The sequence below is a fragment of the Micromys minutus genome, assembly GCF_963924665.1.
Source record: "Micromys minutus genome assembly, chromosome: X".
In the NCBI taxonomy this organism is placed as follows: Eukaryota; Metazoa; Chordata; class Mammalia; order Rodentia; family Muridae; genus Micromys; species Micromys minutus.
Window position 1 is genome coordinate 19,992,727 of NC_137970.1, and position 22,243 is coordinate 20,014,969.

Genomic DNA, 22,243 nt, shown 5'->3' on the forward strand with positions numbered 1-22,243 from the left:
GTAATATAGAGTTCTTTCAGAAGACCCCGTTTGGTTCTAAGTGACAGTGCCCATGCCAAAGCAAGCTCCTTACCTCAAGGCTGTTAAGAAGTAAAGAGAGACAAGTGACTGGAGTCCCACTATCCCCTTCAAGAACATGTCCCTGATGATCTACCCTTCTTTCTAATGAGACTCTACTTCTTAAGGGTCCGACCACCTCCAAATCATGCTACAGGCTTGAGACCAAGAAAGACTAGGAGATGGCTTACATAGCTACATGCATCCATGAAGAATGGACTTCAGATCCCTAGAACCTATGTAAAGTCAAATGCAGAAGCAAGCATCTGTAATCCAGTGAGTTTACTACCCAGAAATTCATGGGCCAACAAGCCTGGCATATGCTGTGGTGAACAAGAAACCTTGCCCTAAACAAAGTAAAAGGCAGGAACCAGGATTTGAGGTTGTCTTTTGACCTCCCAGTCCCAACATAGTATGTGCATGTGAGCAAACAAACAAACAAACAAAAATATTGAAGTGACTAAAACCATTCAAGACTCTGATGAATGGTGGATGAGTACTGACTGAAAGGGAAGCCATTCTGAACTTATCTGCCTTGCAGAAACATGCTCACACAACCCTCTCATGGTACCAGAAATACAACTTGAAAAAGAATGTCCATTTAAAAAAACAAAAGCAAGGAAATGCCCTTTTCCTAAGGAGGCACATTGTCTTTGACACTCAAGTTCCTGGCAGATAAACTAACTATACAGGGCTGCCTTTTTATCAGTGTTGGAAGTAAACACAGGAAGCAGGGGAGAAGTTACAATGTAGCTGTCCCTTAAATGCCCACTCATTAATTTTCTCATTCTCAGTAGAGCTTATAAAGACAAAAATCCCACAAGATTTTCACAGTGCTATGAGAACCAAAACAGTTTTTTGCTACACTTAAAATTTCACCCTGTCATAGTATGATTAGTATACCTCCCTTTCTACCTCCCTCCCTCCCTCTCTCCCTCCTTCCCTCCCTCCCTCCCTCACCCAACCCCCTCAAGGCAGAAGTAACAACACAATGAACAGGGACCTCTACTAGGAGTCACAAAACAGTAAGGTAAACCAGGCAAGAAGCCTGATAGTAAATATAGCCCCACAGGGATACGGGTGGAGCAACTGTAGAAAGCTTGCCCAGATATACAGCTAGGACTCCAGCCCCAGAAATGACACACACCTTCGTGAGTCTTTTCATTTTATTCCAGAGTCACTTATTAAGTTGGGGACATTACATTTATTTATATGTGTATGACAAGCAGAGTATAAGTGCATACTATGCTACATGTTTACAAGTCATAGGGCAACTTGCAGGAGGAGTCACTTCTCTCTGACCACAGATCACACTGACCATGGATCACACTGAATTTTGTGCTTTTACCAATACAGCATCTCCCTGGCTCTACTTTTAAATTTTCTAGATGGATACCTTAAAAGTCATTCTAAGTAGTCTGATATTTAAGGAGACTTACCCAAATTTATTACAAGCATGGTGAACTTTCACTTAGAAAAAACCTGCTTTTACATTATTTGTATGTGTAAATGAGGTACTTCGTTCAAAAAGGTGAAGCTGCCTTCCTCGTCTAAAAAACACCCCTCACAAGCACACTTATTCATTCATATACTCGCTTATTCCGTCCTAGGAATATAGGAAAGACTGTGGTCCTAGAAGCAGATGGCTAAGTACCACTCCACAGGAGACTTTGGAGAACATTTATCTTGGAACTTTTCTCACTATTTTCCATGTATTGAGCAGTAACTGAACACCCCTAATAGGAGAAAACAGACACACTGTCAGGCTCAGCCCAGCCCAGCCCAGCCCAACCAAGACCCTGCACAGTTCAAAAGGGCAGATTCTTATGTGCTGGGATCATAGAAGCACAACAGAACTGCTGATCCATGCAGCTACATTCCAATACCCAGACTGCTTTCCTGCCTTCCTCCATGTTCCTTAAGGGAAAATCTAGGAACTAGCTAAGAGGTTTCATGAAATTACCTTTATCCAAGTAAACGATTTCTTAGAATGGAGGGTGGGAGTTGAAAGAAGGGGCAGGGAAAGAGGAAAGAAGAATAAGATGGAAAATCTATGGGGGTTTTCTATCTAGTTTTATACATACTCTCTGCTCTTGATGCAATTTTACTTTTTTATATTGTTGTTTTAATTTAAAAGATAAAACTTAGAATGTATGCAAACTTCATTCCCTTAAAAACCTAAATATTGCAGCTAGGCATCTTGCTAAGACTGACTTCTTAATTCCAGGACTAGGCAGGCTTGATGGTGAGTTTGTCAAAGCACTCTTTAAAAAAAACCCTTGATGTTGGAGCAAGTGGTGAGGATCAGTGGTAGAGTTCTTTGGCTAGTAAGTAAAAGACTCTGGTTCCATCCTAGCACTGAAAAAAAAAAATAAAACCTTAAGTTATTTCTCCACTTACATCTGAAATATAATTTTAAAATCACTATCTAGAGCTAGCCTGACCCTATGAAAAGTAACTGCTACAAACTAATTAGGTTTTCATGGCTCAACTTTACTAAAAAGTAAAACAGACAACACATGTAAGAACTTTATTTCTTGTGGTTGAAATGCAAATGCTACCTTTTAGGTCTAAAGAGGTAGTATCTCAGTTGGTAGAGTTCTGCCTGGCATGGATTTATATCTCCAGTATCACATAAACTAGGCATGGTGGCACATGCCTGCAAGTCTAAGAACTGGGACATGAAAAGCAAGATCAGCTCATCCTCAGTTACATAAGCAAGTCCGAGGCCAACTTGACCTAAATGAGAGCCTGTCTCAAAATGCAAAAGTAAAAAGAAAATTCCTGAGAACAAAACACTAAGAAGATGTATTTGGTCATAAAATAATGAGCTTTCATTCCAAAGTGCAAGTAATTTGGCAATGGCCATATATAATAAAGTAGTTACTGATCTTTGCAAAATTAGGTAGTTCATCGGATGAATGAGTGTTCCATGGTGATTAATATTCACACTGGGCTGTATAAATTACCATAACAAATTAGCTTAAAGTATTAGTAGTAGAATTAGGTCCTCAAAGCACTAACAGTTGAATGCAGGAATGCAGTGGCTTTAATAGCCAAGTTTTCCCTCAAGCAGACTCACTGAATTACACTTCTCTTTGCTAAACACACAAGTCTCTTCTGCCATGTTCTTCTATAATCCCTTAAGACAGCACAAACATTTCCACATAAAAATGTTTGTCAGGGCTACATATAGTTCAGTGATAGGAAGTATGCTTATCATATACAAGGACCCAGCTTCCATCCTCAGCATAAGGATTAAGAAAACAAAATTAAAAAAAAAAAAAGAAAGAGGTTATACGTTGTAGCCTTGGCTAGCCTAGAACTCACTATGTTCCAGTTCTGGGCCAGTCTAGACTCACAATATCTGCCTGCCTTTGCCTCAACTGACTAGTCCTGGCTGATACATTTCTTAACTGTTAGGGACAGGCAACTTCTCTATCCATCTTGTCACTTTTTGTGTTACTGAAATCATAATTATAGTATTTAGTCTCCAGCTTTGTAGCTGGCTGGCTGCATGTTGTTTTCAAAAGGAAAAGCAGATAAGACTGCTCTCTTCCAGAGAATCCTAACAGGTAACTCCCATGCTTGCTAGATTCTTATTTGTGACTTATCGTGTTTCCTTTAATTAGAGGAAATGTAATCCTAGCATTTGGGAGGGAGAGACAGGAGTACCTCAAGTTCTAGACAGACTGAGCTACATAGCAAGACTGTCTCAAAAATAAATTAATTAAAATACCATAAATAAGTAAAAACATGGGGAGGGTAAAATGAAATTTTATATCAAAGTGACCCAAATGTGTCACCTAGAAAGCTATTCTGTAATAATCCTTATTTTTTTCAAAAGGTCTGATGGCACACACCCTGTCACTTCAACAATCGGGGTCTGGAGGATCTCAATTTCCATCCCTCTTGGTAGCTATTGCTACTGAGCACAGAAAAATGCTCACTGCTTGCTTGTGTGACTGAATCTCCGGGGAGGGGCAATGCCCTAGGGTGGCTCAGCCCCCAGCTGAGGCACCTAAGCACACCTGTTCCAGGTGTGCACCAAGAAATAGAGAAAGGCATGGCCTGTACAGCATGTATCAAAACATTCAGAGCTTTCAGGAGTTGCTACCTGTCTAGCGCATGGTACAGCAGATCTAGTAACCAGTACTCTGGTGACCAACCCTACTTATCCCTGGCCTCCACCAGGCATGGGTTATAGGAGAAATTAAATGAAAGGACAGATCTTAAAGCCACAGAGCATCCTCCATTCATGTGTCATGTGTTCCTAACAGTGCCTCAGGGGTAACACTTGAATCCCTGGGCACTTCTCCCCAGCAGCCCAAGGTTTCCTGATGCTCTCTCTGCACACTCCTGCATCTGTTCACACACCTGGTACCAGTGGCCCTGACTCCTACATCCTTGCTTAAAACTGTCCATGGTACTGGGAGTCAGTGGCAGAGTGTGTGAGTAGAGTATGTGACTAGCATACTAGATTTGATCACCACCAGAAAACAACAACAAAACAAAACAAAAAAAACCTTTCCTACCTTACCTGCTACTGCCTGCTATGGCCTCTCTTCTCCAGATCCCTTCAGTCAACATGGAATGATGAAGCCTCTTACTGAGCATCTATCTCTCTTCCAAGGCCTGCCCAGCCATTGGTCAGATCCAGGGCCAAACCAACACAGATGTACACAAAGCATTATTGCTGGCTACTGAGAAATGCTTGAGAGAGGATCCTAGTAACTGACAATGCATGGGATCCCTAAAGGCCTTTTAAGAGCTCAGGGTTTTGTAATCCAAAGTAAAATATATGAAGCTTTTTGTTCCACTATGAGGACTGAACCTAGGACTTTCCAAATGCTGGCCAGCCCTTGAATCTATGTGTGGGAGGGGTCCCCCTCTCTTCAAAACAGTATCTCATATATAGACCAGGCTAGCCTGATACTCACTAAGTAGTCCAGTCTGACTTCAAACTCATGACCCTATTTTCTCTTGCAGTCAATAGTGTGTTCCATGCCCTCCCTATCCAAGTCACTGAGTGTAAATGGTGCTGAACAGCATTTCTCAACCCATCTTCATTTCACACATCAAAATCCCAGTGTCTGCAGCCAAAATCCCAGTGTCTGCAGCACTTCAGGTTACATTGAGGTACTAGTGTAAGAGAGTCATGTGTATAGGTATATAAATACAGATACTAGAACAGCTACTTTGGGTCAAGTTCATGCCATAAAAGAAAGCCATACACAACTCCAATTTTCCACATTCACAATTTTCCTTGCAAAGCACCTCAACTGAACTGAAGGCTGTAGTTAGAAAAGGTTTCCTGACACCTCCTGTTTGGTTCTAAATTAATTATTTATTTAAAAACTGTGTATAGATATTTTATCTACATGTATGTCTGTGGATTACATTTGTGCAGTGCCTATGAAGGGACTAGTTACAGATGGTTTGTGAGCCACCACATGAGAGCTGGAAACCAAACTTGGGTCCTCTGGAGGAGCAGTCAGTGTGCTTCAGAGCCATCCCTCCAGAAATCAGTTCTCATTCCAGTATGCACCAGACCATCTAGGCCAGTTGCTAAAGTTTAGCTTTCTAGGGTCCCGAAAACATGGGCTTTTGTGTGTGTTTTTCCTTGCACATGTCAATGATTGTCTCATTTGGACTTTGGTGGCCCACATTCGTTATCGTAGCCCTATCAATTTCAGGCTATACAGAGAGAGCCTGACTTTAAAAAAATCTAATGATGAAATGGATATGTCATATTCATGGAATGATATTCCGAATAATTATGTTTAGGGTTGGAGAAATGATTCAGGTTAAAAATGAATTACTACTATTGAAGAGGACCCATGTTCAGATCCTGGCATCAATGCTAGGTGGCTTAAAACCACCCTTAAGTCCAGCTTCACGGGAATCGGATGCCACAGGCCTCCATAGGAACCTGTACTCACATGCCTATACTTACACACACACACACACACACACACACACACACACAACATTTTAAAAATAAACCTAAAAATAAAATAATGATGTTTATCTCCTTACATTACTGATACTCTCAGCTTTAGTGAGAGATCTTTTTTTTTTTCAATTGAAGTCATAACTACAGACTTATAACTGACCAATGTGCTGAAAGTAAGTGACTATTGAGTGCTTAGCCATAAATGTGACACACACACACACACACACACACACACACACACACACACACACACACACACATCACCTCCTCAGTCGGTCTCAGGGAACACTGTGAGAGATGAGGTGAAAAGAATTTAAAAGAATGGTGTAGAATAGAATGTTGAGACATGATATGGATGGTCCTCTCTTGAACTCAAAGCAGCTGTGATTACTTATACCTAAGGATCTATGGACAGTTAATGGTTGCAGGTAAAGATGAGACTTCTTTTCAGTGGTATAGCTACTGGTAAAATATCCATGCTCCTGAAAGCAACCTTAATTAAATTCAATGAGTCATCAAAAAGATGTTTTTAAGGCATAAAAAGGGAAGAATTAGAAGTTGGCAACAGGAAGAGAATCAGTGGAAGGGGAACAAGAGAGAGTTATGGGGAAGAAATGACTATGATCAAAATACACTATGTACATATATGAAAATATAATGAAATCAAGTATGTATAATATATGCTAATAAAAACATTTTTTAAATCAAATGATGATGGTGATGATTCTCATGCAAATGGCCTTACCTCCTTAGGGCAGTAGTCCTCAAACTAGTCAGTAGTAGAATACTCTGGCTTATCCTCAACAGCCTTCCAACATGGAGTTCATCAATTCTAGAGCAGGGTCCAAGTTTTTATCCTAACAAATTCTCAGTGGATACTGATGTTGCTAGAACCACACTGAAAATGCACTGCTTAATATCAGCAGACCAAATCCTTCCCATTGCCTTTTTGGGGATAAAAATATTGTCTACCTATGTGTACCACAAACATGCCTCACAGCCATGAAGCCCAGAAGAAGGAGCCAGATATTCCAGTGGAGCTGGAGCTACAAACAGATGTGAGCTACCACTTGGTTGATGAACCAGAGTCCTCTGCAAAAGCAGCAAGTGCTTTTAACTACTGAGATCTCTACAGCTCCATTCTCAACTGTGTACTTTTGTGAATAAAGTTTAATTGGTGCATTTTTCTTTCATTTTTTATATTGTCTATAGCTATTTCTGGCTACGTAGGCTGTTGGTTCTTACTTTACAGAGGGTCAACTGGATATTAGAAACATCCCAAGCACATCTATTGTTAGAATTAGACTTCTGGTACTTCTTATACAGCCAAGAATGGGTAAGGGAAGCTAGGTAGTTGTGGTACACAGCTTTAACTGGAGCACTCCACTTGGGAGGCAGAGGCAGGTGGATCTCTGTGAGTTGGAGACCAGCCTGGTCCATAGAGTCCCAGGATTGCCAACCTACATTGAGAAACCCTGTTTCGAAAAACCAAAGCAGGTGGGAAGTTGAGGGCATGGCATTTCATAAAATCCTGGGGATTTTGTTTTGTACCTTGAAAGCTGGCCTTTGGAAGAACTGCATTTTTAAGACACAGACTAGAGTTATACATTAATGTGCTCTAAGACCCAGGTTAGAGCCTTGTTTTTTGAACACCTAGTTTAACCTTTGCCAGGAAACTGGAGCCTGTGCTCACACCTATTAAACATAAACAAACTCAGCCAAACTTATTGGCAGACTTATTACAAAATCAGAGTTGAAAGATAAATGAAGGGCTGAGATGTCTTAGTGAGTAAATTGCTTGTTGGCAAACATGAAGACACAGAAGAGAACACACATATTAACATGCATATTCTACATACAATAAGTAAATAAGGGTGAAAAATAAAACAAGGAAGGGAGTGGGGCATAGAGCTCAGTGTAGAGTGTTTGCCTAACATAGTCACAGGGCTCTGGGTTCCATCAAAAGCACACATAAAAAAAAATCAATAACGAAGAAAAATAATTAAGATAGGCTTGACAGCACACAACTGAAATCCCAGCATACAAAAAGTCAAAAACAAACAGATAAATGAAATATTTATAGGAAAACTACAAACCCTACAATGACCCCTAATTCTATAAAGAACAAATTTATAGGAGTAGGTCCCTTTGGATGTGGAATGAAACATAACTAGAAACTATCAAGAAACATTGTTTGCATTTTCTTTTGCAACAATCATTCTAAAGAGGAAAGAATGGGAAGGAATAAAAGAAAGCTACTCATTCCCCAATGGGATTCCAGGATCACTGCAGAATACAGAAAAGGGCATTCTCCTACCAAGCCAATGGGGAAGAAAGGTGGCTACCTTGTAAGAAGGTAAGTCTACATTCTTGTTCCCTGAACAGTAGACATGTGAACTGCTTCCTGTCCCCACCTGATAATGGCACTATGGGTGAGGGTAGTCTCCCCTTACAACAAATTTATCCTTAGTAAAGTAGAAAACCGTCCTGTCCACTTTATAGGACTGTAAAGAGACTATCATGGCAATCCAAAGGACAATACAGTCTGATGACTGAAATACACATTTGGGAGGACCCTGAGAGCTATCATGAGATACTATTCATGTTTGTCTAAGCATGGACCCATATTCTAATTCTATAGCTTTTGAAAATTTGTAATGGGGAGGGGCATGCAATATCATATGTGTGGAGTCATTCTCTCCATCCATCTTTGCTAGGATTCTAGGGATTTGAACTTAGGTTGCAAAGCTTGAACAGCAAGTGCCTTTAACCTGCTGACCCATTTTGCCAGTCCCAACATTTCTTAAATTGCTAGTTTAAATTCTGTGTAAGCAGCTTTAGAGCCAGAATGACCAATTGTATTCCTTTATGAGGCACAGGTTTCCTCCCTATACACAGGACTTCAGACACTATGCCTAAGGAAAGAAGGTAGGGGAGAATGTAACAAGCTTAAAACATATGATAAAATTCCCAAAATGAAAAGTCTAATGCAGGAAGATTTCTTGAACCTAGGAATTTAAAGCCAGCCTGGTTAATGGTAACTGTCAAACTCACAGGATCCAAATTAACCTAGGAGACAAGCCTCTGAGCATGCTTGTAAAGAATTAACTAGATTAGGTTAACTGAGGTGGGAACATCTACCCAAATATGGGTAGCATGTGCTTGGATCCTGATTGAATCTGAAGGATTCATCACTCTCTGCTTTTTGACTACAGGAGTGATGTGACCAGCTACATCATGCTTCTATAACTGTAACCTTGCTGCCAAGATGGACTGGATCCATCCTTAGGTTGACTGTGTCAAGCTGCAATAGCAATCTTAAAATTAACTAACTTACCATCTTAGAAGCAAAGAAAATTAAGAGGAAAGCCTAGAGATGGCTCAGTGGTTAAGATCACTGGCTGCTCTTCCAAAAGAAGAGCAATTAGATGATTTGATTCCCAGAACCTACATGGTGACTCACATCCATGGCTCCAAGCCCTCTTCTGGCCTCCTTGGGCATACAAGTGGTGTGTAGAGGTACATGCAAGCTAAACAACTATACACATAAAATTTTTAAAAAACTGAAAAGATAGTAGGAGAAGGGATTATGAAATATATAGTATCAAATTTTCCTAACTAAACAATAACAACAAAAAGCGAGAGGAAAGCAGACACAACCATTTCTTCTCAAGACCTTTTTATTCCTAGTCAACCCAAGGAAAGAAACTTAAGATACCATATGGTGCATCTTCAATTTGAAATGGTGCAAAATGACCATAAATACTAAACTTTAATTACTAAACAGTGGATCTCAACCTGTGAGTCACAACCTCTATGGGGTCACATATCAGATATTTATATTATGATTCATCAACAGGAGCAAAATTATAGTTATGAAGTAGCAACAAAAAAATTATGTCTAGACTCACCAAAACAGGAAGAACTGTATTAAAAGGCTACAGCATTAGGAAGGTTGAGAATACCTGTACTAAAAGAAATTCCTACAACTCAAGATCAGAATGCTTTCAGAGCTACAAGGTCAGAAAGAAGTGGAAACTGTTTAAATCCTCAAACAATCCTCACCATAAAGCCTCTCCTGGGCTTGTCTAGGACAAAACCTCAGTTCCCTGTGCTCAAGTATACCTCATAATCATCCTCTCTACCTTTATATTTCCTGGGTCCTACTGTTCCATGACTTTCCTTTGGCCATTGCTTTTCAACAGAAGCCTTATTCTGGACCACACCTCTCTCCAATCACACCTACACCCACCAGATGGTGACTTCAGAAATAGCTAAAACAGGAAAATACCAACAAACTCACTGGTTCATCAGAAGACTCTTAAATGGAATCCTTTCTGTGGTGTGTCCATGCCCTTCCACCTGCATCAATAAATAGGTATTTCTTAACATCTCACCAGGAAGATTGTTTGACAAGTATATGTTTGTAATCAACTGGTTATAGAAGTTTAATGAGAAAAATTATCAAAGATAAATTTTAGATTTAGTAATAAACCTATAGTCAAGATTAGAAATTCAGGAGACCAGAAAAGGTAAATAATGATTTTCATTTGGCTCAGAACAAAACTCAGTGCTCTGAAAACACTGAGCCATCTCTCTAGCCTCAAGAGTCATTTCTTAACATTTCAAAGTGAACAAATTAAACATCTTTTGATCTGTCTGCTGATTCCAAAGATTTGGCAGTATAATTCTTTTGTATGTGTGTTTGTTTTTCTTTATGAGATACAGCTTTACATAGCCTGAAACTAATTAAATAGAAGTTAACTTTGAATTCCTGATCTTCCTGCCTCCACTTTCTAAGAGCTGAGAATTACAAATTCTGTGCCACCATACCCAGCTTTCCAATGTGATTCTAAAGATAATTATCTTCAAACATTTGGTCATTAAGTTTTATACTGTTTCCAGCACAGAATTTCTGAGTAGAGAAAAAAAATATAGCTATACTTCCACAAGGATCATATTATTTTAAGCTACTAATAAATGTATTTTCTGTATCTGTCTATGTGTGCTGACTATGGATCAAACCCATAGTTATGTGAAGCAAGTGCTCTATCAATGAACTATAGCCCCAGGCAATATTAAAATACCACCATGCCATTATGGGCACAATTTTATAAACATATGTAAAATTAGCACTAATAAATATCACAGTGTTTAAAAAATTACAAACATATACACAATTAACATACAGATAAAATTTCATCAGATACAGAATCTGGATCTGTGGAGAGAGGACTACCTTTACCTACTTCACAAATGCAAGGACTTTCTGCTACTTCCTTAGCCTTTCCTCACATCTTCCCCAGATATCTGGGGCCCTCAACTTTATCTACTTTCACACTGCTGATACAACTCCTGTGTCTATGTGCTGCTATTATTCCTCAAGGGAAAAAGTCTGTCATTCAGGATTATAATTAGCTAATCTGATGAAAGCAGCTCCGTTAATGACCACTTAACAAGTAGCCCTCCCTGCAACATGTTCTGCACTTAAAGCCATGTGGTTAAGAAAAGAACAGCACTGCCAGGTGAAAGGTACAAACTCCAACATCATTACATCACCCATTCCTACCTGAGGGCTAATTATCTACCCTAAGCATTCGCCCAGCTTCCTGCTCTTCCTCTACAAAATTCCCGAGTAAGCATCTGCAGACATGGAGGAAAAGCAAAACTAGGTGAAATTTAAATTACTGACTAAAAGGAAAGGCCAGAGTTGAAGAAGCCATAGGTGTGGAAGTCTTGTATTACATAATAAATATGTAGGGAATAAGCTGTGTGCTAACTGGACAACCACTGTGATTGTTCCAACAAAGTAAAATATCATGTCCTCCTACACAGGTATAAAGCATTATATATTTTGTCCCTTGAGCATATTTGTTAAAAGGAAAACTTTTGATTAGTGCCAGGATTTCATTTGTTAGAACAATCTGACTTAATAGCAATCCATGGGCTGGAGAGATGGTTAAGAGCACTGGCTGCTCTTCCAGAGGTCTGGAGTTCAATTCCCAGCAACAACATGGTGGCTCACAACCACCTGTAATGGGATCTGATGCCCTCTTCTGGTGTGTCTGAAGACAGCTACAGTGTACTCACATATACAAAATAAATAGATGTTTTAAAAAAGAAAGAAAAATAATAAAATAAATCTTTAAAAGAAAATAAACAATCCAGGAGCTAAAACACACTGCAGGTTTATTTTGTTCATGTAGTAGTAGTAATAGTAGTAATAGTAGGAGTAGTACGAGTAGGAGTACTAGGAGGAGAAGGAGTAGTAGGAGTAGGAGGAGTAGTAGGAGGAGTAGTAGGAGGAGTAGTATATAAGGTGAATGATCACGCTGCTTATACAGTAGTAGTACTAGAAGAATAACCACCATGTCCTGGGAAACCACCTCATTAGTCAATAAAGGAGTTAGATAAAATGTAGCCTGATGTCACAAGCACGTTCAGTTTTTATCCTTCCTACTAGTTTCATTCACCTTAAAAAATATCACCTTTGACAACTCCTGTTGATCTGAAAGAACATTTATATTATTATAAAATTAGCAAAATGTGTTACTGTTCATTTGTATAACAATAAGTACTACCTTAAAATTTAAGTTTTGAAGGGATAGAAGAAAATAATCATTTCTGGGGCTACATAAAATGCAAACAATAGACTAAGCTAATATTAGATGTAGTTTTTACTTTCATTTATTTATGTATCTATAGTTTGTAGCTTTGGATCAAACTCTGAGCCTTACCCACACTAGGTAAGCACTCTACCACTGAGCAACATTGCAAACTTAGATGTATCTTTAACATAAATGCATGTATCTATAAATTCCATACTAATAAGTAGTAACAAAATCACCTTGGTGCCATACAAAATCCAGCTCAAATTCTGTCTACAGTTAAAAATTAATTTGATACTATGGTGGTTTAAATATGGCCCTATTAGGAGATGTGGCCTAGTTGATGGAAGTATGTCACAGGATTGGGTTTTGAGACCCTCTTCCTAGACCTGAAGACAATCTGCTTCTGGCTTTCATTCGATGAAGATATAGAACTCTTGGCTCCTCCAGCACAATGCCTGCCTGTGTGGAGGCTGATGTGCTTTCTGCCATGATGATAATGAACTGAACCTTAAAAAGAATCTGTAAGCCATCCCCAATTAAATTTTGTCCACCTTGGTCATGGTATCTCATCATAGCAATGGAAACCCTAAGACAGAAGTATACATAAACATTTTTGAGATAATTTCTCAGTTTTATAATGAATCAGAATTGAGTAGGGGACAGGGGGAAGAGAATGAATTCAAGTTGATTAGAACTAGCTTTACATGCTCATTCATTCATTCCCCCACAGTAATACAATAAAACAGAAATGATTCTAAGTTTAACAAACTGAAGGACAGAGGGCAAAAAAGGCTAAGGACCAAGTGAAAGAACTAGCTCTGAACACAAGTAGGCATTAACTTATTACCAGTGGACGGCTTCCCTCAAGCTGGAACTACTATATCCAGAATACAGAACACAACTATTCTGTCATGTTCACTCAGCTGAGCAAGAGAAGGATCTCTTCTATTGTTAACAATGTCTTCCACCTTGAAGTCCACTCTACACAAAAATATGTGCAAATGTTACTATATGATAAGGATATAGCCAATCTTAAAAGAAACAACCTGAGGTTTGGGCTTCCAGGATTTCCTTGAAAAACAGTCTCACTGGGCCACTTATGCATATGCACAGGGCCTCTATATGTTATTCAAGGCAGTGTGTTCTTAATGCAAGTAGATGTCCAAAGAATACCAGAAACTTCTCTCAGGAAAGAAAAAAAGGCCAAAAAAATAATAAAAGCCGACTCCAGAAACAAAATTCATATAAAAAACGTAAAGTTTTGAAAACCAGCTCAGTATTATTAGACAAAAGAATTAGTCAAATAATAAGATCTGTATGGTGTCAAAAAAAAAAGAACAACTCTGAAAAAAAATTAAGCCACAAATTTTTAATTCAATGGAAGGATTAGAAGATAAGATTAAACAAAATCCCCCAAGATCAAAACCACAAGTAGATAAAAACTAAGAGAGAAAAAAATAGAAAAATTCTATCAGATCATGAACCAGAAATGTCTGACCTCATTTCTGTAACAAATGGAGAATGGTGACCACCATCAGAGTGGCAAGATAACCCCTAATATTGCAAAGTGAAGAAAAGCTACTTTAGTGTGTAAAAAAATAAGAGATGTGTCATCACTTAGGATTTACAATACATAATAACTGCAGAATAAATTGAGCAATGAAATAAAATTGTTTCTCTTTTTTTGTTTGTTTGGTTGGATGTTTTTTGTTTGTTTGTTTTTTGGAGACAGGGTTTCTTTGTGTAACAGCCCTGGCTATCCTGGAACTCCCTATGTAGACCAGGCTGGCCTCAAACTCAGAGATCCACTTGTTTCTGTCTCCTAAGGCCAATCTTATACTGGAAAAATAATCACAATATGCCTGTACTCTCTCCTTTCCATAAGTCTAGCAGTGATATCATTTGCCAGCCAAATCATAGGACTAGGGTGTAACTCAGTGGGGAAACACTTGCATAGAATAGACACAGCACTAAGTTGATCTTCAACACCACAAAATACTAAAAGTAAATATAGAAAGCAAGCTTTAAAATTCTTTGCAATTAAGGAAATAGCTCAATGGAGGAGATATTAACCTAGAATATATCAGACTATGGGTTCTATCTCTACTACCACAAAGGAAAAAACAAACTAACTCCTCTTCCAGAGGTCCTGAGTTCAATTCCCAGCAACCACATGGTGTCTCACAACCATCTGTAATGGGGTCAGATGTCCTCTTCTGGTGTGTCTGAGGACAGCTACAGTGTACTTATATATACTAAATAAATCCTTTTTAAAGAAAAAAATAAAATAATATAAGCACTGAAAATTGTCAAACTAGCCCTCAGGGTATTCTAGTTTGGTTTCTGTTGCTTTCATAAACAAAATGAGCAAAATAAACTTGGGGAGCAAAGGGTTTATTTCATCTTACAGGTATTAGTGCCTTATGAAGAGAAGTCAGAGCAGGAACCTAGAGGTAGTATGAATTGCGGCAGAGGCCATGTAGGACTGCTGCCTACTGGCTTGCTCCCCACCACTTGCTCAGCCCACTTTCTCACACAAGCCCTGGGACACCTGCCCTGGAGCAACACTGCCTACAGTGGGCTAGGTCCTCCCCCACAAATAACCAATCAGGATAATGCACCACAGGCTTGCCTACATATCTTTCTGATAGAAGCCTTTTTACACCAGAGGTAAATCTAATCAGCACACAAAACATGTACCAATATCTGGAGGTCTGTTTGGCTGTCACCAGCTGTCACTGAGGGGGTTAGCCTAAGAGGCTAGGGACACTGTTGAACATCCTACCTTGCACAAATGGCCTCATGATAAAAAAATCATTTGGCCCCAAATATCAATAATGGCCAAGTTGAAAAAATTATTCGTGTAGCCAAAATTATGGTATGGGATCCACTGGAAATAGAAGGAAAGACAAGAAATATGTCTGAGAAGTTGGGAGAGGAAAGATCTGCAGAGATTTTAGAGAGGCAAGGCTAAACCCTCAGAAGCCATACTCTGCCCAGATCTTCTAGATGCTGGTGGCAACATCATCATCATCACCCTCATCATCCTGCCTGTTGGAATGAATGTTTACCTCAAAATTAGTACCTTGCCTAGCGTACAAAAGGCCCTAGGTTCCAACACCAGAACCTGGTAATTGAAAGTACATAAGAACAATCATTTCTTACGAACAATTTTTAAACTTTAATACCAAAGTGCCATTTCCATAAACATAAAAACAAAGCTAGGAAGGGTATGGTTTTTTCCCTCTCCCAGCACTTATGAGGCAAGGAAGAAAGACTGCTGGCATTCTAAACCAACCTGGGCCACATACTTAGTTTTGCTCTAGCTTGGGTGCTAGAGATCAAGCCAGGGTCTTGTAGACAAGCACTTTACTACAGACTGAATGCCCATCTCCACCTTTTTAGGATCTCACTAAGTAGCCAAGATAAAGTAGAACTTGCCTCCCTCCTACTCCAGCCTTCCCCAGTGCTGGGGCTGTCTGTATCCACCAATATCTGGCTTAACAAAACAACAAAAACCACAAGCACTCTGCTTCCTCTCTTCTGACTATAAGTAAAAATGTTGATCTTCAAGGACACAGAATTAACCCTGCTTGGGTTTCTTCATGACCTTTATAATTTACCTTTGATCTGAAAAATCTTAAAAATCACCTTTGACCAAAAGATAATCACAGCCATTCCTAGCCAGTCTAGAGTACTGTTTTTATTCCTTCTCCAATGCAGGCAGTCATTATTGCTTGAAATGTAATTGTCTTGGAATTAAAAATACCAAACAGCCTACGGTCTCTTCATCCAGGACAGGAGGGGGTACTTTTTCTTTGCAGTTCATATTCAATTATTTTCCTTTCTTCCTCATTCCTCTTCTTCTTCTTCTTTTTTTTTTTTTTTTTTTTTTTTTTTTGGCTAAAAATGGCTAGAGATCAAACCCAGGGTTTCGTACCTGTGGACAAGCACTCTACCACTGACTAAATGCCCATCTCCTAATTTTTTAGGGTCTCACTAAGTAGCCAAGGCTAGAGCAGAACTTGCTACCCTCCTACTCCAGTGCTGGGATTGTCTATGTTCACCACTATCAGGCTTTGACTTTTAAGTGGTACACTATCATCCTTCTACTAATACATTTTCCCAAGAAGTCTAAATTGACCTTCCTTGAACTCAATACTGGCTTTGTTTTTATATTATTTTGTTTTTCTTTGAATTAAAGGCATCACACTCTAGGGAAATACTGTTATCAACTAAACCACATGCCAACCAAGTATTTTTTATGGATTTATTTGTATTACTTCTAATTATGTGTATTTATGAAGGTTGTAGGCACATATGAGAGCAGGCATACAGGAACTCCAGAAAAGAGCATGGGGGCCCCTGGAACTAGAGTTACAGTTAATTTTGAGTTGCCTTCCATGGATGCTAAGAACTGGAAACTCAACTCAAAGCTGAACCATGAAACCTGATGATAAGACCCTATGATACATATGTCACTAGACATGGAGAAGTCAAGCTTGTGTGTAACTAGAAGCTTCATTACAACTAATTAGTGTTCATGGTACTGAAATGTATTTTGAAGAGAATCATCGATATCTCCCAGCTACAAACCCAGTGACCTACAACAGTGACCTGCCTACAAGATAAATTGGTGCATTAGTGACACATACAGGCCTAACCAATCACTTTCTGGTAGGATTTAAGAATACTCCATGAGCTAGAACTCATACCTGACACAAGTTAAGTGGCTAAGAACCTAAGACTAGGTCATGGTCCTAGGGGGAAACCTAATACTATTATTTTGTTAAAGGAACACAGCAGTGAAATGACTCTTGATGGCATATTGCTACTCCCATAGATCAGTGCCTTGCTGGCCCCTCATCAGAAAAGCATCTTCTTACATAGATAGGAACTAACACAGAGACCCACAACTGGACAATGGGCAGACTTTGAAGCCACTGGTCCTAAATGGGATGGATTCATCAAATCCCTGTCTCAAGGCTCTATGATCTATGTGCAAGAGGAAGCAGAAAGATAGTAAGAGCAAGAGGTGATGACAACTCCAGGGAATCAGTGTCTTCCAGACATAACAGGACACACACATATACACACACAGAAAGTGAGGGGGAGGTTGAAGGGAAGGTTTTATTGTAGATATGAGGAGGAGAGCATCTAGAGACATCTAGAAGAGTCCAGAGCAAGGGGACTCATGGCTGTAGGGGGCAGGGGAAGCAAAAGAGGGGACCAAGGGGATGATGGCCCAAATGGCAGGATTACAGAGCAAGGAGAAGCCTGTGAGCTAGAAAAGCTTAAGGCAAGGTGTGAGCTAGAAAAGTTTAAGGTGAGAAGAGCCAGGATGTTCTGTCACAGGTGTTTGTGATGCTGAGAGCTGGAGGTCAGCATGCCCTTTGGAGTGCTAATAGGTACCACAGTTAGCCATTTGTGGGTTTCTTTTGGGCTTGACAATGCACATAAAAACTCACAGAGCCAGTGGCAGAGCACACAAGGCCTACATAAGTCCCATCCAGCGCTGAGACCCTGAGTAGTAAGTGGACACAATCTTCCACCCCTAACCAAGAAGCTATCTAAAACTGATACTACTGGCAAAAGAAAAAAAAATATCGGAGGAGTCTTAGGTTGGCCAACACAAAACAAACTCAATTGTATTTTTTTAAGATTTTTTGTCTTGTTTTGCTTTGTTTAGACATCTTTTTGTCATATTAGTATTTTGCTTGTTTATTTTGATTTTTTTTTCTTTTTTTTCTTACCACTTTATTTTTTAAAAAAAGAGGGATACATATACAGATTTTTAAAGGCATTTTGGCAGAACATTATATGAATGTTTTTGTCAGTACTTAATTCTTTTAGAGGTTTGTTTTGTGGTTTTTTTTTTTTTTGTTTGTATGTCTGGTTTTTTTTGTTTGTTTAAGACAGAAAACATAAAGGTGGGTGGGTAGAGGGGTGGGAAGAAACTGGGAGGAACTGAAGATGGGGGAGGAGAAAATTAGCAATCAAAACATCAAAAATATATTTCAGTATAAAAAGAAAGCTGAGTCATATCTTCAGGCACCACCAACTCCCCTCACTCCTCATCCAGTTTTATGTTTTAAAGTCCTACTAGAACTCTTTCAGAATCCTCCTGTGGGTTAGAATTCTCAGCACACATATATCAAGAGCCGAGCCTTCCAAATCCTGTACAAGATCCTTCCAAATCTTTTACAATTTCTCCTATAAGGCCTGGCCCCATACCTTTCTAGTGTCTGAAAGTAAAAGACAGCCTGAATAAAAAGTCCATTCAGCCTTTAGACCCTGAAATTATCTCTTTGAATGTTTCCTCCTCGCCTGGCATGCAAAGAAAAGTTCTACAGACCCCAGGACTTTCCTCCTTTGCTTCTAAGAGTCTGGCCATAAATTCAAGCCTATTTACATGCTGACACAAAACAACTTCTGCAAAGAGATAATTCCAAAATGCATTTTTAAAAAGTCCTCTTAAGAACCATGAAATATACAAGTGCTAAAAACAAACAAACAAACAAGCAAACCACCTATCTCATTACGTCCAAGTGAAAACTACTATTTATTATTCGACATGTAGCTCTTAGGCAAACTAGCTTTCTACCTTTATTATATTTTCCCAAGAGATAAATGTTAGGACATATTAAGCAATACTCCTACCTCAGCCAGGAAGACTGAATTCAGCGAAACACAGAAGTGTGGGGCATAGCTTGGCTTTATAGGTTTTTTTTTTGTTTGTTTGTTTGTTTGTTTGTTTGTTTTTGTAATGGTGGAAGCCTCTGGATTTATAGGTGTGAGTCACATACTCTAGTGCCTCCCATAGGGAGAATCCTCCGTGACTTAAACCTGAAAGCCTCCAGCTATAAGACCTTGGACTACATCTTTCGGCACTTTGCCTGGCTCCCCACCCCCATGCCTAAAACATCTCTGAAGGAACAAGGATTAGAATTCCACAAGGCCAAGTTAATTTGCAAGCTGGAAGGGGTAATAAAGATATATTTGAAAGCCAGTTGGCAAGGCAAGTCTCCCTAGTGAAAAGGCCTTTCAGCACAGGAAAGAAAACTTACCTAGTGTTTCTCAACCAGACTATGAATTTTCACTACAAATATATCTTTAGAATTACACTCATCCTAATAACTCCAAATCCTGCTGTGATTGCCATTGCATAGAGACAGGGTTTTACAATTCTGAGCACTTATATGGCCTTAGCACCCTAGTGTGAGGAGGTGGGGGTAGGAGGTGGGGAGGAGACCCAAGCTCTCTCAAGCACTAACAAAGTAGTAGTTTGGCCTGCTGTGAACTGTGTGGCACACAGAAATGAACCAAGATCAAGACAGAAGTTCACATTTATGTTTCTACTGTTAAATACAATGATTCCCACTTTCAAAACTTCAACTAGAACTTCAAGCCTTTAGAAAGCTCTGGATCCACTCTCAGCAAACAAAATAAAACAAAGAACAAAAAACCTTTAAGCATACCATAACAAGTTAGAGGCTTTAAAGACAAATAAAAGGATAATATTATTATGGAACAGAAGGCATAATAATTGGAAAGGTATTTATAACAGCAAGGCAGACAAAATATTAAGATAGCAAATGACAAAGGATCCTAAAAACAACGGTAGAATAATTAGTAGAAAAAAATGGGCAAAAACCAGAAATGGGGCATTTATCAAACATTTGTATTTCTGTATAAACATTAAAACTATAAAACATAAACTAGTGACCAAATGAATGGCCACATAAAAGATAAATTATAAGTGTCATTCATTTGAGAACCAATAAAATAATGAATTATCCCCAAAGTGTGTGACAATATGGGGAAATTAAAAAAAAAACAAAAAACAAACTTTAAGCATAGTAGCACAAGCTTATAATCTCAGCACTCAGAGACTCAAGTAATTTTGACACAGATTTCCAGACCAGCTTGGTGAGACCCTGTCTCAAAATCAAATATAGGGTATAGGGATGGACTTATAGGGTAAAGTACCTCACTGTCAAAAATCCCTAGCACCACACCCCATAGATGTGGAGGCATAGAACTGTAAAAGACCTAGTTGGAGTCAGGATGACAAAACGTTTAAGTCATACTTCTCTGTATACCAAGTTTGAGGCCCACCTGGGCTCTATAGAGACTCTGTCTCAAGAATAAACAAGATCAAATCACCAACCAATGAGTCTGCATAGAGAGACCCATGACTCCAGGTGCATATGCAGCAGAGGATGGCATTCCCTGGCATCAATGGGAGGAGAGGCCTTTGGTCCAGGGAAGGGTGGTTTTCCCAGTGTAGAGGAACATTAAGGTGGGAGTGGGTGGTTGGGAGAGGGAGCATCTTCATGGAGGCAAAGGGAGAGGAGTGGGGAGGAAAGTGGGGGAAAAGATAACATTTCAAATGTAAATAAGAAGATATCCAAATAAAAAGGGGGAAAAAGAATAAACAAGATCTGGAAAGATGACTGGGTGATTAAGAGCACCAGCTGCTCTTGCAGAAAATTTAGGTTCAGTTCCCAATACCCACATGGAAGCTGTCAATCTTCTGTAATTCTCCATCCAACCTATCTTTTGGCCTCTGTGGACACTGTACTCTGTGCACTTACATGCAGGCAAAACACTTATGTAAATAAAATAAAAACAAAACTTTAAGAAAAAAACAAACAAAAGGGTACAAGAAATAACCATTGGGCTACTGTTCTAACATCTCTGGTTTCAGGCCACCATGACCTTAACTCCACACAGCCTCTAAACTGGGGACTCCTTTTTCAGTCACTAAGGTATTATTGTTACACGGTAAACCTCACACTTATACCCATCACCAACTGCTTGTCCTTGTCTATAAAACACTTCCAAATATCCTATACCGCTGTAGTGCACACACACAAATACACACATCAAGAGGGTTGTATTTCCCAAAGACAATTTGAAAGCTAGATTTTCAAAGGAGCTTGTCAGGAAGGCCAAGCTAGGCCAAACCCTGATGAATGTGTTCTTAGCAATTTCTGGCATTCTTAAGGGAGGTAGGGGGCTTTAATAAATGATGAATAGCCAGGGCCAGGGCTTCATTCCTTCTTCCTTGATAAACATTCCTGAGGTTGCAGGGGGCCTCCTGATACCCAGCTGGCAGATGCAACTCTCCAGTGGGTGACATCATAAAAATAAGCTTGGTCTCCTCCCCCACTGAAATTCTCAGTGGCTAAATTGATAGAGAAGGGAACAAGAAACACAAGCAAGACTAGGAATGTCACTCAGTGCTAGAGCACCTGCAAAGCCCTGTTTCCATAATATAAGGGGAAAAGGGGGGGTGGGAGGCAGAGGAAATAAAACAACTCAGTGGCACACCTACTTACAAATCCCTGTCAGTTAAATAGAAAATTAAAAAATTAACTGTGTAACATTCTGGTGCCCTGAGAATTTCTGAACACATGAATACTATCATAGAATATTACCAAGTCATGACACCTCTTAGAAACTGCAGGTTGTTCCTGTTCTTCCTGCCATATCAGAAATGAAAAAAAAAAGTTTAATGTGTTTTTTGTGGATCACACACACACACATACACATTTTGCTTGTTTTTTTGCTAATGGTAGCAAGATTTCAAGCTGCAATGTTAGAAATATACTCA

The 22,243-nt window shown here is 39.3% G+C and overlaps 1 protein-coding gene across 2 annotated transcripts in view; it reads right to left on the reverse strand.

Annotated features, from left to right (window-relative positions):
- The window catches only part of SHROOM2 (shroom family member 2), a gene marked incomplete at both ends in the record, with an annotated part of 128,334 nt that overhangs the window by 100,781 nt on the left and 5,310 nt on the right, over positions 1-22,243 (reverse strand). The gene's annotated exons all lie outside the window — the stretch shown is intronic.